The sequence below is a fragment of the Pholis gunnellus genome (genome assembly GCF_910591455.1).
Source record: "Pholis gunnellus genome assembly, chromosome: 21".
Classification (NCBI taxonomy): domain Eukaryota; kingdom Metazoa; phylum Chordata; class Actinopteri; order Perciformes; family Pholidae; genus Pholis; species Pholis gunnellus.
The window spans coordinates 11,101,152-11,115,909 of record NC_136548.1 but is presented as its reverse complement, the minus strand read 5'-3'; positions in this window follow the sequence as shown (position 1 = coordinate 11,115,909).

The window sequence follows — 14,758 nt, the reverse complement described above, 5'->3', positions numbered from 1 at the left end:
GCCTGACTCGCTAACTTAGTAGTAACCAAGTGTTACTTCAGAAGGCAGGTGGAGGGTGTTCAGCTGGAAGGCTCACAATTAAGAGGAACAACAAGGAGCAGCACCTCTGTTCTGCTCCTTATTTGGGGAAGTTTACACTTCAGAAGCTCCAGCAGAAATTGTAGATAGATATGTTAGTGTTTGCTAAACTCATATTCATCATCCTAAAATGTTTTTCTCCTGTAAAAGTGAGCGGTGTCAAATAAGGAACATTATGACATCAATGTCATCACTGTATTTCAAAAGCAGAAGCGCCTTTTTGTACATCTGTATGAAATATGATTGTTTGAAAAAGGAATTCTGAGTGATAAATCTCCTACAGTTACCACTGTGAACTGCATTAAGGATGAATGGATGAATGAATGAATGAATGAATGAATTGTCATTTGGTCCCTATAAAGAGATCTTCTGCTCTGCAAGGGATTTCTTTAGCACTGAAACTCTTTTGTCTACTTCGTTGGAAATAAATGTAAAGTCATAATAGCATCAATTAGTCAAACTCAGGATACAGCACAGGCTACACCTATCTTCTCTATTATGTCATTAAAACTAATGTTACCGTACAGCCCACTCACCTACAGAAAGTAAAGGCTTCAAGACAACTTTTAGCTCGAGAGCAGAGAGAGAAAAGTGCTTATCTGTGAGAAAAGCTGCAGATACCATCTCACTTTCTGTCTTTTTCTTTCTGTCAAGTCTGAGCACTTGTATAATTGGAGGGTGAATGAAGGTTTGCCTTTAGACTTTCACCTTGATGATTGCACTTTTGAATTCTCTGCATGAGGAGAATAACAAAATGATACCTTTGTGCCTGAACCTCAGTAATGGGCTCTGCTCTTTACAGATAAACTAGTGGGCGCAGTGGATGTCTGTAAAATGGGTGGTGGTGTTTTTTTTCATCAGTCCATTTGTTAATGATGCAATGATTTCAGAAACAGCCCCCCTGATTTCAGTTAATCCTGTAAATTATGTGTATTTGACAGGAAACAGGAAACTGAGTGGCGTAAGGTCTGCATGCATTTTACTGTTATTGAAGGTTCCAAAAGGATTCAACTTAAAATGTTGTAGAATTTTAACATGTACAGCAGTTAATGTTAAAATGAGAGTGCAGCGATAGCAACACAAGCCGATAGGAAAAAACGACTCGCGCTGATTAGTTGTAACTCAGATAATTAGATCCACGGAAGAGAATGTTTCCTGTGGTTCGATGCAATGCTTGTCTATCAGCAAAAGAGAGGCTGTTGAATGATTCCTTGTCCAATCGGAGGAAACATCGTCTTCATTTAAGGCAAATTTATGGTTTCTGAGACTGTGCAGCTTTTGTTCCATTTACCACTTTTGGTACTCCAGCAGCAGTGGACTTCATCAACTGAGGATGCATGTTCCAGTAGAAACTATTCAATATTTTAAAAGAAATAACTCTCACTGAAGTCAAATATTTTTTGAATCCTTCACCTTGCATCAAAAGATGTGTGTTTACTCAAAATGTATTCATCTTGTGATCTTTTTTCTTCTTCTTCTGTGCAGTTAATTGAATTCCACTTTGCACTTCTCCGTACAATGGTTCGCTCCACTCTAAATTAACGAGCGTACATATTTTCTGTGGACATACATCTTTGCAAAATTAAAGATGCATTTTCTGTATTTGTTCCAAAATTATTTAGGTGCCATGGGAAAAAAATGTCAATTTTCATAGGAAAACTTCCGCCTCAATATTACTCGGGGTGCTATCTATCTTCATGCTGAGTTGGATATCAATTAGGTGAGCCAACCATGTAATTGATTTCCACCCTGTTACCTTTAGCTCTGTTATTTGTGATGTTCACACAACGCTACTGTTGCCTGTCTTTTTCTGCCGCCTTGTGTCAACACCTCCACACGTACATGCTCTTCATTACAACCATGGAAATAAATATGATCTATGTAATCCATTTAGGCCACATGAGCCGCCTCTCATTGTGATTTCATTAAGTTACGCTACACGTGGCGCGAGATGGACACCGGGTCATTACGGAGTCACTATAACACCACCATTAGAATGAAATCAGATATGAGAACAAATTACATTTTTGTCCAATCTAAATGACTGTCTGATCTGCAAGGACTGCTGCCCGACCAGCCATTCCTCTCACGTAACAGAAAAAGGTTGTAAGCACCTCTTGCTCTTGGCAATTTGAATAATTCACTCAGATGTGTGGCTGCGATTGGTCCTGCGACCTGTGTCTGTGCGGTCTACCTCACTGTATGCAGCGGGGAGATAAGGACGTGAATCGCAGACAAGAAATACCTCAGGGAGGCTTGAGGAGCGGCGCAGAGGGGGGGACAACCTGGGGTCAACTATCTGCCCAAGGATGACAACTCATGCCAAGGAGATGTGGGAGACTTACAAGATAAGTCAGTTTTTTTTTTTTTTGATAGGTCCAGTTTTGCGAAAATAGGACAAGATGGGATTTTAGTGTTTTATGCCCCTATCTGACTCGTTAAAAAAAAAAAGAATGACACTATTCCTAAACTGTGCCAACAAATCTGAGCCGAGAATTTACAGGAATGTCAGAAAAACAATTTGGAAGTAGACGTTGCTTGTGAGGAATCATTTCTAGAGCTCCGATTACTTTCACCGGGAAGATATTTGCATGTTTATTTCTTCACTCAATATATCAAGGAGCTGAATTGTTTTCTTTCAAGTATTCTTATTGAATTCAGTCTAGATTCATGGCTTAGTCTGTGACATAAATATCAGCAGCTGCTTCATTTAGATTGGACATTATGTCAAATTAGCCAAATATCTCATTTCTTAGCTGTGTTTTATGCGCCAGCTGTCTTCTCAACTTTTCTAAATGATCGCACTAATATGATTTTATCCCAAACCCACGTTATGTTGTTATCTTTTAATAAATACTACATTGATGTTCGATGGAATTTTCTAATGTGGGACATAAGAGCTCATGCTGTTTTGTAGCTTAAGTGTGGTTGTGATATTTGCTTGATTCTGGTAAGAAGATGTATTATCCAACAGAACAAATGATGAATATCTTTGTATTCCCTGTGACGCCGTAATCCAGAAAATTAGATTGGATGAGGTGGACGAGCAACAATCAAAAACGGCAGTGTGTTTTTCCACTGATAATCATGATAGGGGAAAAATATTTGCTGTAAAAGATTAGAGTTTTGATGGCATCCTGTGTTAAGATGAATTTCCTGCGGAAAGATAAAGTGTGAGCGTGTTCACTTGGATGTCATTCATAAAGGCAGCGGCCCATAGAGACAGGAAAACAAATTCTGGCGTGAAGATGGAGTGATGAATGTAGCCCTTTTTCTATTCTCTCTCTCCCCTTCCTCTTTAATATTCCGTCAACATAAACTATGAAGGGTTACTCATGAAAATGAAGAGGCAGAATGGGAGGTAATTTTACTTGCAGCCTGCAGGCCCGATAATTTGTTTTGTGGTCCTTCTGGGTTCTCACATACTCTAAAGGCAGCAGTGTTCAATGCTTCAAGGTTAGCGCTGAAGTGCTGTTTTCATACGCACATTCCTGGAAAAGCAGAGTGCCTCAGTCACTAAAAGCTCCTGTCTCTGTCTGCTGCTCTGTATTTGTGTGTGTGTGTGTGTGTGTATGCACATGCGCACCTTTTTTTCTCCTGCCGACACACATGCACTGTCTATCAAAAGGCCCCTCTGTTCCCTGAAGTGGAAAAAGGAATGTTTTTCCACCACAAACTGTTGCGAACACAACCACAGGCAGGCTGTGTTTAGCCCTGGCATCAGGCTAGGGTAAGCTGAATCTCAGTCATGCTATCAAAGAGGGTAACCCCGAAGGACCTCTGTACCGTATGTGTGTGTGCATCCTCCGATGTAAGGGCATTTCTCCACTCTCAAATTGAATAATTGGCAGTATGTCATCGTGATGAAATGACTCAACGGTTTCCCCGAGTCATAGATCGTGCGCTGAGAAACCATCCTTCCACTTTGTTGCTACCAACAGATGTGCAATTGACAAGATTACAGTGAGGAGAAAAAGCCTCTTCCAAGTGACCAATTGTAGTCATCAAGACAAACCTGACGTGTGGAATTGCTACAGTATCACGCCTTGCTAATACCAGGTCTGCTTGACATGACGACTTTGAATTCCTCCTAATCCTATCCATGTCTGGAAATTGTTTGATCCTAGCTGAGGACAAAACAAAACAACAAAAGAAAAACTTGCATGGGGAAGTTCAGCAGTGGGAGTAATCTTGATGCTATCAATGACAGGGAGTCTGGAATTTTTAGCATCAAAAGGATGACTAATTTAGCATTATTTCCTCTTTCTGGGGCATCTTTTGTTTCCCCCGCACACATCCCTACGGCTGACTGATCTGAGTTTTTGGTCTTTGAATGAAGGCACTGACATGTTCAAATCCCACTTATGACTAATGAATGAGATTGACCTCTTCCCAAGTTCCTAGACACTCGGGACTGATACCACTCGACTCGCAATGATCATTTTAGTGGGGGTAGAGCCCACTCCCAAGACTCTAGGACCTTCCTATCATCTAACCCTAACCCTAGCCCTAACCCTAACCCTTATGCTGTGCTTGGCCATGCCCTCAGCTGAAATTAGACAAATTGTCTCATGAATGAGATTTTGAAGGGCTTTAATTTTGGAATGCTACATCAGAATGTCCTGGTTATTTCAGAGTGAGACCTTGAGGTGGTCTGATATTAGCCTGTTGTGAAATCAATTTGTAACAATGCAACACTCTTTAACATTTTGTTCACATGGCCATTTCCCTGCGAATCTCGACTTTTGCAGACACAGAGCACAGAGCAAATTAGCTTGCTGCCTGTCATCTCACCTCTCAGAGAGAGATAGGAGGTGGGTAAGCCCTCTGCCAGTGATGTGTGTGGCAGTTTAACAGCTGAAATGCTATTACCAGAGTGCCAGTTTTCCTTTCTATCTGTGCTGTTTTCCTCCAGCGTCTTTAGATAATACTTTTCTTACCACAGTCGTGTACTTTGCATTGATTACGTTTCTGCCTGAGTGCAAGAAGGCCAAAAGAAGACTTTTCTGTTGGAAATGACATTGCCTTCTGATGTCTACTGAACCCTATTGGTTAATATGTCTTACTTTGACCAACAAGTCTTGACTCAAGCTTCACTTCCTGGCTTTTTCTGAAGCTTTCGACTGTTATTAAGTATAAAGTTCCACAGTTAGGTCATGTGATAACAACCAAGCAATATCCATGACTGAGTAAACTCTACCTGATTATCTGATTATCTTTGGGTTTTGGATTGTTGGTCGAACAAAACAAGGTATTTAGTTCACTAGACTAACTAACTTCATCATAATATTGTACATGCTGTATCAATATTACGATAAAACATTGAACCATATCACCCACAGCCAATACAATATATTGATTTCTTGCTAATGTGTGACACTGATCAGTTGTTAGAGTTCATTCACAAAGATATATTCAAATTATGGCATAGTTTGCTACATTGTGAAAGAAAAACCTGAACTAGTTGAGGTAAGAAATGCATTTAGATGGGCTGAAACTCGTCTATTTAATCTTCCCCAAGATTGTTCCATGAAAAGTTTGGCTTATTTTCATAGTCAGCGTCACTTCATCATTGACGTTGTGACATATTTATACAGACTCATCTGACGAGGCTCCAAGCTGTTCTACCTAAAGACGACCTTGCTCCCACATAGCAACGTGTATCTCAGCTGAGCATTACAATGGTGTGCAGCGCTGCTGCCTCCCCCAAATGACGCACTTGAACCACGCTGTACCAGGTTGGCGACGGTATGAGTGAAATGTCACTTTGAATTAAATTAATAGACCTTCTCAGTGGCAACATTGTGTTGCCTCACTGTGTGTTGACATATGCAGAAGTATTACCAAGACAAATTCTTTGTGCATGTGTCACTGAGTTAAAGGGTGTGTTTGACAGTCGAAGGTGTTGAAAAGTTAATATACAGTGTAACAACACTGCTTCTTAAAAAAATGCTTTTGATAAAAGAAGTGAAAGCTTGTCTGCTTACAATACAAATGTTCCAAAAAGTGAATGTTGAGTCATTATAACGAAACTATTTTTCTGTCACATTGGGATATGCCAGTGTGATGCTTGAAAAAGATGCCAGAACGTGACTTTGAATGATAAATGTATTCGTGTCTCACTTTACTTAAAGGAGCACTATACGCCATCAGAGCATTAAGATAGCAGCAAAAATAGATCCTCTCTGTGTGAGCTGGTTAGCTGACATGCATGAATGATTGGGACCAGAGCCTGCAGAGTAACAAACACTGCATTCTCTTAAGCCGTGCAGGTAGGCCGCATATTTTCTTTTTTCGTTAATGTCCAGCTCTTTGATTCTCTGGTAACATGTTGCTCAATGTTTCCACTGTTGGACCAAACTGGATCATCGTGAACACTATTTTAAACTAGTTATATGCAGCACCCCTCTGTTTTTACCCTTCATCACCATGTGTTTTTCTCATTGTGTCCCCAGGATGTGACACTGGTCAGGGGGCTACCTCGAGCCAATTAAAAAATCCATGAAACACACACACACACACACACACACACACACACACACACACAGAGCAAACACACACAAACTAATCACGCAAAATATCATGCATTATTAAGCAGGCGTTTGAATAAAACATAAAGGTTAGTGTTTCCCAAATTATTCTCTCAGGAAAAGGGAGGAAACTGTGAACATATTTGTATGGTGCTGTCCTGCAGCTTGAATTAATGGGACGTAGGATTTAATGCTGTGCTTTAAATAGTAAACTAGTTTTTTGTAATGGTCATCTGCTTCATACACATAACATACTAGATTCAAATGTTGGTTCCTACTCCAAAAAGGTGAAATAATTCACACAAACCTCGGCAAAAGTCACTCTGTAACGTTGGTATTTCTTTGTAACTGTGACTCAGGAGATTTGGAAAACATTTGATTTGAAGCCCCCCATGGTGTCAAAGTAAAATATTGTGTTGGAAATTCCATTAACCATGGGGTAAGATAAAGCTAGTGGGAAACAGTGGAGGACAGAGGTTAATACTAGTACCTCCAGGAAATATAGTTGTTTCAAAGGTAAACAGAGATTGACCATCTAATGATTGGGCTCCCTAGAGACAGGACCACCCTTTGAGTAACACACAAAATGGTATTATATAGAGCGCTCATCAATAAGTCATTAAAGGTCAGCTTAGTGTTTGTTGGTGGGAAACGGTTGGCTAATTAAGCAAAGAGGGTCAAAGTATTGGCTTTTTAAGGCGTTAAGGAAAACGAATGACGTGTGAAGGATACTGCGAGGAACATCACAGATGTGGGAAGAAAAACACACGTGTCTGTTCCTGAACTGGCTTTAAGAATTCATGGGAGGCTGTTCAAGCCACTATAATTGAATCATTTTTTGTTTGACATTGACTATTTGCTCAGCCAAACATGAATTTGTGGAACAGCAAAACCAAAAGAACAAACAAGAAAGAAAAAAGCATTTTCTCCACACCATTCTATGTGAATGACGCACTAGTGGTCTGTCTTTGCGAACGAAATATGAATGACATGTCTTCTTTATGCTTGTAAGTGTATGTGAAAACGCTATGAGAATTAACATTAACAATGGTAACTCAGTACCGGTAGAACTGTGTTGTTTTTTTAACCGTTGTGAAAAATATGCTAACATTGATGCCTTGTTAAAAAAATGCCAACCACCAAGATGAACCACTGTTATGCCCCGTTGCCAGTCTGTGCTGAGATGTGCAACCTGAATAAAGATCCATTATCTCCGGCAAGAGCCACATAGCTGCTCTGTGGAGATGAATTTTAGTATTGGCAAAACATATCAGTGGACTCACGCACATTTTTAAAGTATAGGTCGTAGTCCAGCTGGGGTAACCAAATATTAGGGGTGACTCAGGAGTGGAGAAGAATCCCCGTTTCTATTTATTCCCTTCGCTCGCTTTGAACGGACGAGGAACGGCCGATCGGTGAAGTTGAAATGAGGATTTATGATCTATACAATACCTCCTCATTTCACTATAAAAAATGAAATAAGGTGGCAGCTCGCTGGCGGGAGACTGCCTGAACGTTTCCTACTTGCTGTTTGCTTTATTGCATGTCATTTCCAGTAAATATGCAATGTTCATTTTGTTTTTCTGTTCAAAAAATTGTCAGAGGACAGCAAGTACTTCTCACCCCTCTTTCAATTGGCCACGTCTCCAGCCTGATCTCCAGCCCCCAGCTGATAGGTGATTTGTTTGACACGGGCTGCGCTTGAAACGTTTTTTGGGCCTCAGGAAGGTTCCTGACTGAGTGAAATGAACCGGAAGTGGCAGCCGTGATAAGAACTGGTCGAATTCTCTAAATGCTAAGAAAAGGTGCTTCACCGCTTCCTGTATACACTGGAGCATCCTTTACGAAAAGAGACAATGCCGTCCCACAAATCCAAAAATAGGCCTCTCGTGCATTATTTTCATCCAATTTTATGCGAATAAAGAATATTGATATTAAACAGATAATTGATATTGCACAAGTGAATTGTCGGTTTTGTTATGTGCGGTCTGTGGGAGCAGTGTTGATTGTAAAGTGTGACAGCAGCAGAAAGGAAGGACCTGCGGTATCGCTCCCTCACACACGGGTGAAGCAGCCTGTCACTGAAAGAGCTGTTTATGAAACAACACAGTAAGAATGCAGATGGCTACGTGTAAGATGTGCTTTTTCTGGTCCATCTTGCAGTTTCACGTAGGTTAGTGGAAGTGCAAGTCGCAGTTTCTGAGCACTGCGGTTGTCTTTTCCTAAATCCTTCTGAATTCTCCTTCACATCTTTATTACTGAGCTCTTGACTTTTCTAATCGAAGATCGAGGAAAAGTGGTAAGGAAAAGACATCGGGACTTTTCGACCGCAGCCTTGGCGTCAGTCTCTCTGCGGCTGAGTTCTGTGCCATCACTACGGTTGTTGTTGAATAGTTCAGCTTGACTTAATGTTACATCTAGTTTTCCATCAATGAAAGTGACGTAGTGTGACATCCCTTCATGTGGTGGCACAATAAGGTTGATGTTGCTTTACTCACTACACGAGATGAAAACTTGTATGCATCGAAAAAAGGTCATATAATTAGGCCCAATTATGAAAAATGCGTATTATGTTACGGCGGTATTTGTCAGGAAGAGATTTTATTAGTCACTTGCTATTGACCGAAAACTCTAACATGACATGAATTCTGTAATGGATGGTCGTTTTCTTATCTGTTTACTGAACCGCTTGTCTTAAAGCACCTTCGCTACAACAGCTACAGCACTTTCTTCCCCACACACACTTTCTATCTCCGGGACAAGAGTGCCATTGTTTATTATTCAATTACTGTGAGTATCATTGTGTCCATCTAAGAGGTTGTGTTTTCGTCCTATTCGTTTTGTCTGCAAGTACTACAATTCAGAAGTTATAAGCAATGACATAATGTTTAGAAACTGCTGCCTTTCTCACCATGGCCTTCCATTCATAGTAAAATCAGCAGATGGAGATGGCAATAGTGCAAATTCTAACGGAACATACAATAAAAATGTATCTAAATGTGAAACATGTGTTAAGTCAGTCACCACCGGGGCTGCTTAAAGCAAACTCAGCTTTTACCGCACAATACCGGGTAAATATGTAACTAGTTAACGTGGAATTTGCTCCCATTTATTTAGCTGGTTCTGTTTATTTCTGTTAGTCTACTCAGGAGCATCTCCTGCCTCTCCCCAGCCCTTCTTAGAAGTACCTCGTCTCCCACTGAAGAACCAAACGTCCAGGAAGAGAAGACAGACCTAACTCGTGCTCTGTTGTTGTTTTCACAAAAGTGAAGTACATTGTAATTAAGGTCCCAGCCTGCCTCACTGTTAGTCTGTCAAGAATGTGTGGACCCAGCAGCTCTGGCACTTCAGAAGTAGACACATTGCCTAACAAGATCCTCTGCTCTCCTCTGCAGCAAGTAACCACACATGGAGGTTCTGCTCTGTCAGGTAACCTGTCTGACATTCAAATGGAGACTTCCCTGTGAACAAGACCTGCGGGGTATTTGCAAGAGCATTGATCCCACAAGAGACGGGATTTCCAAGTAAACGGTTTGGATGCAGCCAGGCAGTGCAACATGGTTTCTCCTGATTAACCCTCTCCATCTGCTCATTTAACTGAGAGTAGAAGGCCAAGAAGAAAAGCCCAGCTGCACACAGAAGAGAAAACAAAAGCCCAGACATTAGAGACGAACCGAGGCCCAACGCAGAGATGACATTCTGTGGAACCCCATGTGATTGTCTAGCTTTGGAGAAGCTATCCACATTGACCAACATGTCAGGCAGGATATGACATGACAGGACAAGACCAGAAATGGAAGTCCACAGCAATGTGCGAACAACTAATTATTCCCTCCTGAGGAAAGCTCCATCTGTGCTCTGGGAAGGCCTGATATGTTTCTAGGGCTGGGATCTTAGTAAGGGCATTAATGGGAACAGCAATAAGCTTCTCACTGAACCACTGGTTGGAACAGATGAACCCCATTAAGATCCAATCCTATTTTACAGAGTTGGAATGGGGCCAATCCAAGAGTGCGTTCTCCTTTTCTGGCTCCACGCATTCAGATGTATCACAGGAAGACGACACATCAAATTATTTCAACCACTTTTGCTCGAAGCGTGTTCGTTTTTAAAAAGACTTTTGAGCACTGAACCGATGGTTAACATGCTTGTGCTTGTTCCCGAGAGGATTATGCCCGGACGATGTCCATGAACGCAAATACAAACCTTGGCATTTGCAATGCCGGAGAAAAGCACTATTCACAGTGACAACAGGAGTGATGTATCTCTCCCTCGATGTGCACAAGGTTACACATTCCAGGGAAGTTGTGTGTAGATCAGTCTTGGTAAAATAGTGGCTCCCTGGTGATGCTCAAATGCAGACACCGGCAGTTGGAGAAGGCGTTCATTTTTATGTCTCTGTCCTGGCGACAGGCGTGGCGGGAGGCATTATGTTTCCAGGTTGTCAGAGTCCGTATGTACGAACATGTGTCCCATTCTCTCAGCTCAGGAATGTCTGGGTGGGATTATTTCAAATTTGGCACTAACGTCCACTTGGACTCCAAGATGAACTGATTCATTTTTGGTTGTCAAAGGCAAAAGGTCACGGTCACTGTGACCTCACGTCTCGTCCCATGTTTGTGAACCCAACATCTCCGGAACAACATGATTGTATTTCTTAAGTTTGTCACAAACGTCCAATTGGACTCAAGGATGAACTGATATGTTGTGGTCAAAGTTCAAGGTTTCTCAAGAATTCATATACTTATTATGACAATTTCACACCAATGTCTAATAAGGTAAAATGATGAGGCGATGCCTCTGCCAACCAGCAAACTGCAAGTTTACTAGTTGGCATACAACCCTGATGTGGTAATTCTAGTTAATGTTATGCACAGGGGAATAATCAATACAGTGATGGATGTTGCCTTCGTGTATGTCCACAAAGTGAGGTAGGTGAGCAAAAGAAGCAGATGCCAGAAGCTTTTTTTGACATGTTTTAAACGTCGGGTTACTACTGAAGACCTCATGCACTACATCATGCTCTGGATGCACACTAGTCTAGCTTACAGCCTATAAGTGTGGAAAGTGGACCATGGGAGGCCTCCTGGACAAAGACAGAATAACTGACACAACGAACACTCCTGCAGCTGCCCAACAGTCTATAAGGCCATAAATATCCCCAGGCCAGGAGACACCCAGTGACCCAGGGGAATAGACCAGATGAAATGATACGTCCTTCTGATGACAACCCTCCAGGCCCGGGATAAGTGAGATAGCAAAGCGATGAACTTTAACTGACACCAATGGACATTCATCAAGGGCAGTAGCCTTAATGGCTCCCTCCAGAAAGCAGAGGTGAAGTCCTCACTCCCTTACTCAGGAATATGGGGCATCATGGGCACCTGACCCAGTCATAGTCATAGACCATATTATAATATAACATTATACAGTATATCATCATTAGCTTGGTGCATGCATCACCTACACATCCATCACCACCTGCAAAAACCCTGAGAAACATCACTGTTTTACGTCTATAATAGGAATTATTCTCAGGTTATAGTGAATCAATTTAAATTGATGCTACATTTTCTAACTTTAATAAAAAAAATACTTTTTTTTGTCATTTGCTAAAACTATCAATATCCCGACAGTACATGTGACAGATAATATGGGACAAAAAATAGGTTCCTCTGCCTCCTATAAGTGCTCCTCGTGGCATTTTCAAGATTTCCCTGCGCAGGAAAAAACAACAACAATCAAGATTCTGTTACTGCTTTGCCTTTTTCACGCCTCAGATGTTTTCAGAAACATATTTTAGTGCCCTGTATAGCTGTAAAATTCGAAAGTTTGTGACCCGATGTTGAAAACAGTCGAGCCAAAACCACGCAGCGCCCACCTAACAGAATATCTGTCTCATGAACTACTGTCGGGCTAATGACAGTTTAAGCAAATATAACCAACGATTATTTGCATTTACTGTAGCATTGGTAGTCACGGGTATTTTTTGTCTTGCAAAACTCTACAATATGTTGTGTGCAATATACGATATATAAGTTACTGGTTATGAAACAGTTTCAATTTAACACTGACGCCTCTACATGACCTATGTAAGTAAACAAGACCATCGGAGACAAGATTGGCTATTTCTGTAGTTATTCTTAATGCTGGGAGCCAACACTGATGCCCCACTGCTGGAGGCCCATGCAGGCGGTATTGCTGGGCCAACAGGAAGGGATGGATGCACGGGAAAGGGATGGATGCACGGGAGAACCAGAACCAGGACTGTCAGATCCTACTGCAGTGAGAGGTTTTCTACTGGGAATCTGGCACTCAGAAAAGACTAATGCTTTCGTCCACAATGACACCAACAAGCAAAATGAAAAGTCCTTGTATTAGCTTTAATGTATGCTGTGTTGCTACATTAATTGACGAGAAACATATAACGCGAACTGTAAACAATATGCTATGTTTCCCCGTGCTGGATGTGAAAGTTGCCTTTCTCGCTCTTTATTTGTGAAGTATTTATACTCCAGAGAAGATCCCTTATAAATGTTTCACCCTAATCCGTCATTCAAAAAACAAAGTGTTTCCCAATTGAAACCAATATTTCAGTGATTTGAATGAACTCCTCTGCTGAAAGTCCTCCGATTCGATTGTCTTCCTGAGAATCTTCAAATGATTGTGAGCGATGAAAGAAGCGGCAACCAGTGAAATCCTGGGAGGTACATGTCGACAGCCTGCCAAGTATAAACATATCTTCAGAGCGGGACAACACCTCTACTCCTAAAGCAGTAAACAATGCAGTCAGACTCATCAGACGCATTTGCAAGCCCCTAATGAAAGATGTGATCTATACAGAAATACAAATAAGCATGGAGATGTCACAGTGCTGCAATTGTGTCAGACATGTTCTATTATTCATGAAAATCAATTGAGAAACCAACCTCAGGGTGGTGCAAATTGTTATTGTGAAAACAATGCATGCTAAATAGCTTAATTTTAGAGTAATTTGGGGACTGTAAGGAGTTTGAAATGCATCTTTTTTGTTGCAATGAGTGATAAGCAGTTAAGACAGTAATGAATGATGTTGTTTGGGATTTTGCTGGAATGATTCCAAGGTTTTGGATCTTGAACTGTGTATTGGACGCTTATATAAGCCGTGTGAAAAAGCAGCAGACATTTTCCTCATTTTCCTCTCTCCTACCTCACCTCCCTCTTCCTTCCTGCACTCTCCCCCACTGTCTTTCATCCTCACACAGAGCCACACGTACTATACACACCAATTTTCAAGGATTATTATTACAGACTATATCCACCTACTTTTTCAACGATTCATTACTTTCTTGAACTTGACCAGTGTTTAACAGAATCAATCATGTTCTAAAGAAGTAGCTTGAAATAATGCCACAACCCTACCTCATCTTGAAGCAACAATGAATAATGAAGCAGAGTACCTCTGTGTTCATCAGCTCCTGAGTTTTCTTCCACGAGCAACAAAAAAAGCTGTATTCAGTGTCACTTTGTCAAAAAAATGTGAGACATTGGAGACGTCTAAATGTCTGATTAGCAATTCAACAACCGCAACTTGTTTAAATAGCTTTTTTTATGATTAGAACTTAATCGAGGAAAACTGGGTAGTCACACTTTAATAATGAAACAGCATTGATGTGTCTCTCAGGGTGACAGTGCGTGTGCAAAAAGAGACGGCGAGTAGAAATTCATGATTCAATTTACAACTGTTGCTTTTTTTTTTTTTGTTGCTCAAAAACTGTATCTATATTGCATGAACATAGAAAATAATCGACACCCTTATATTGAATCGCACTTCAAATCTTTGTGATGGATAAACATTTTCAAATTTGGTTTTACCCTGAATTTAACTCATATTTTATTTCACGTATTTTCATACAGTAATTTGCTGTTGCTGTTGCATCCGTCTTATCGCCGTTTTTTAATAATACAAATCTGTCTAATTAAAGGAGCCTTGATTCTACTGTATCTTGAAAACATTCTTCACTCATATTCTGAAATCAGTGAGGCTGTGCTGCCGATATAACCTGGTTGTCCCCTGTGCACTGTAAAATAAAGGATTCATCCACTGCCCACAGGAGTATCAAGTTGAAGTACTGCTCTAACTCGCCCATAAATTATGAGCCAGGTGTTTG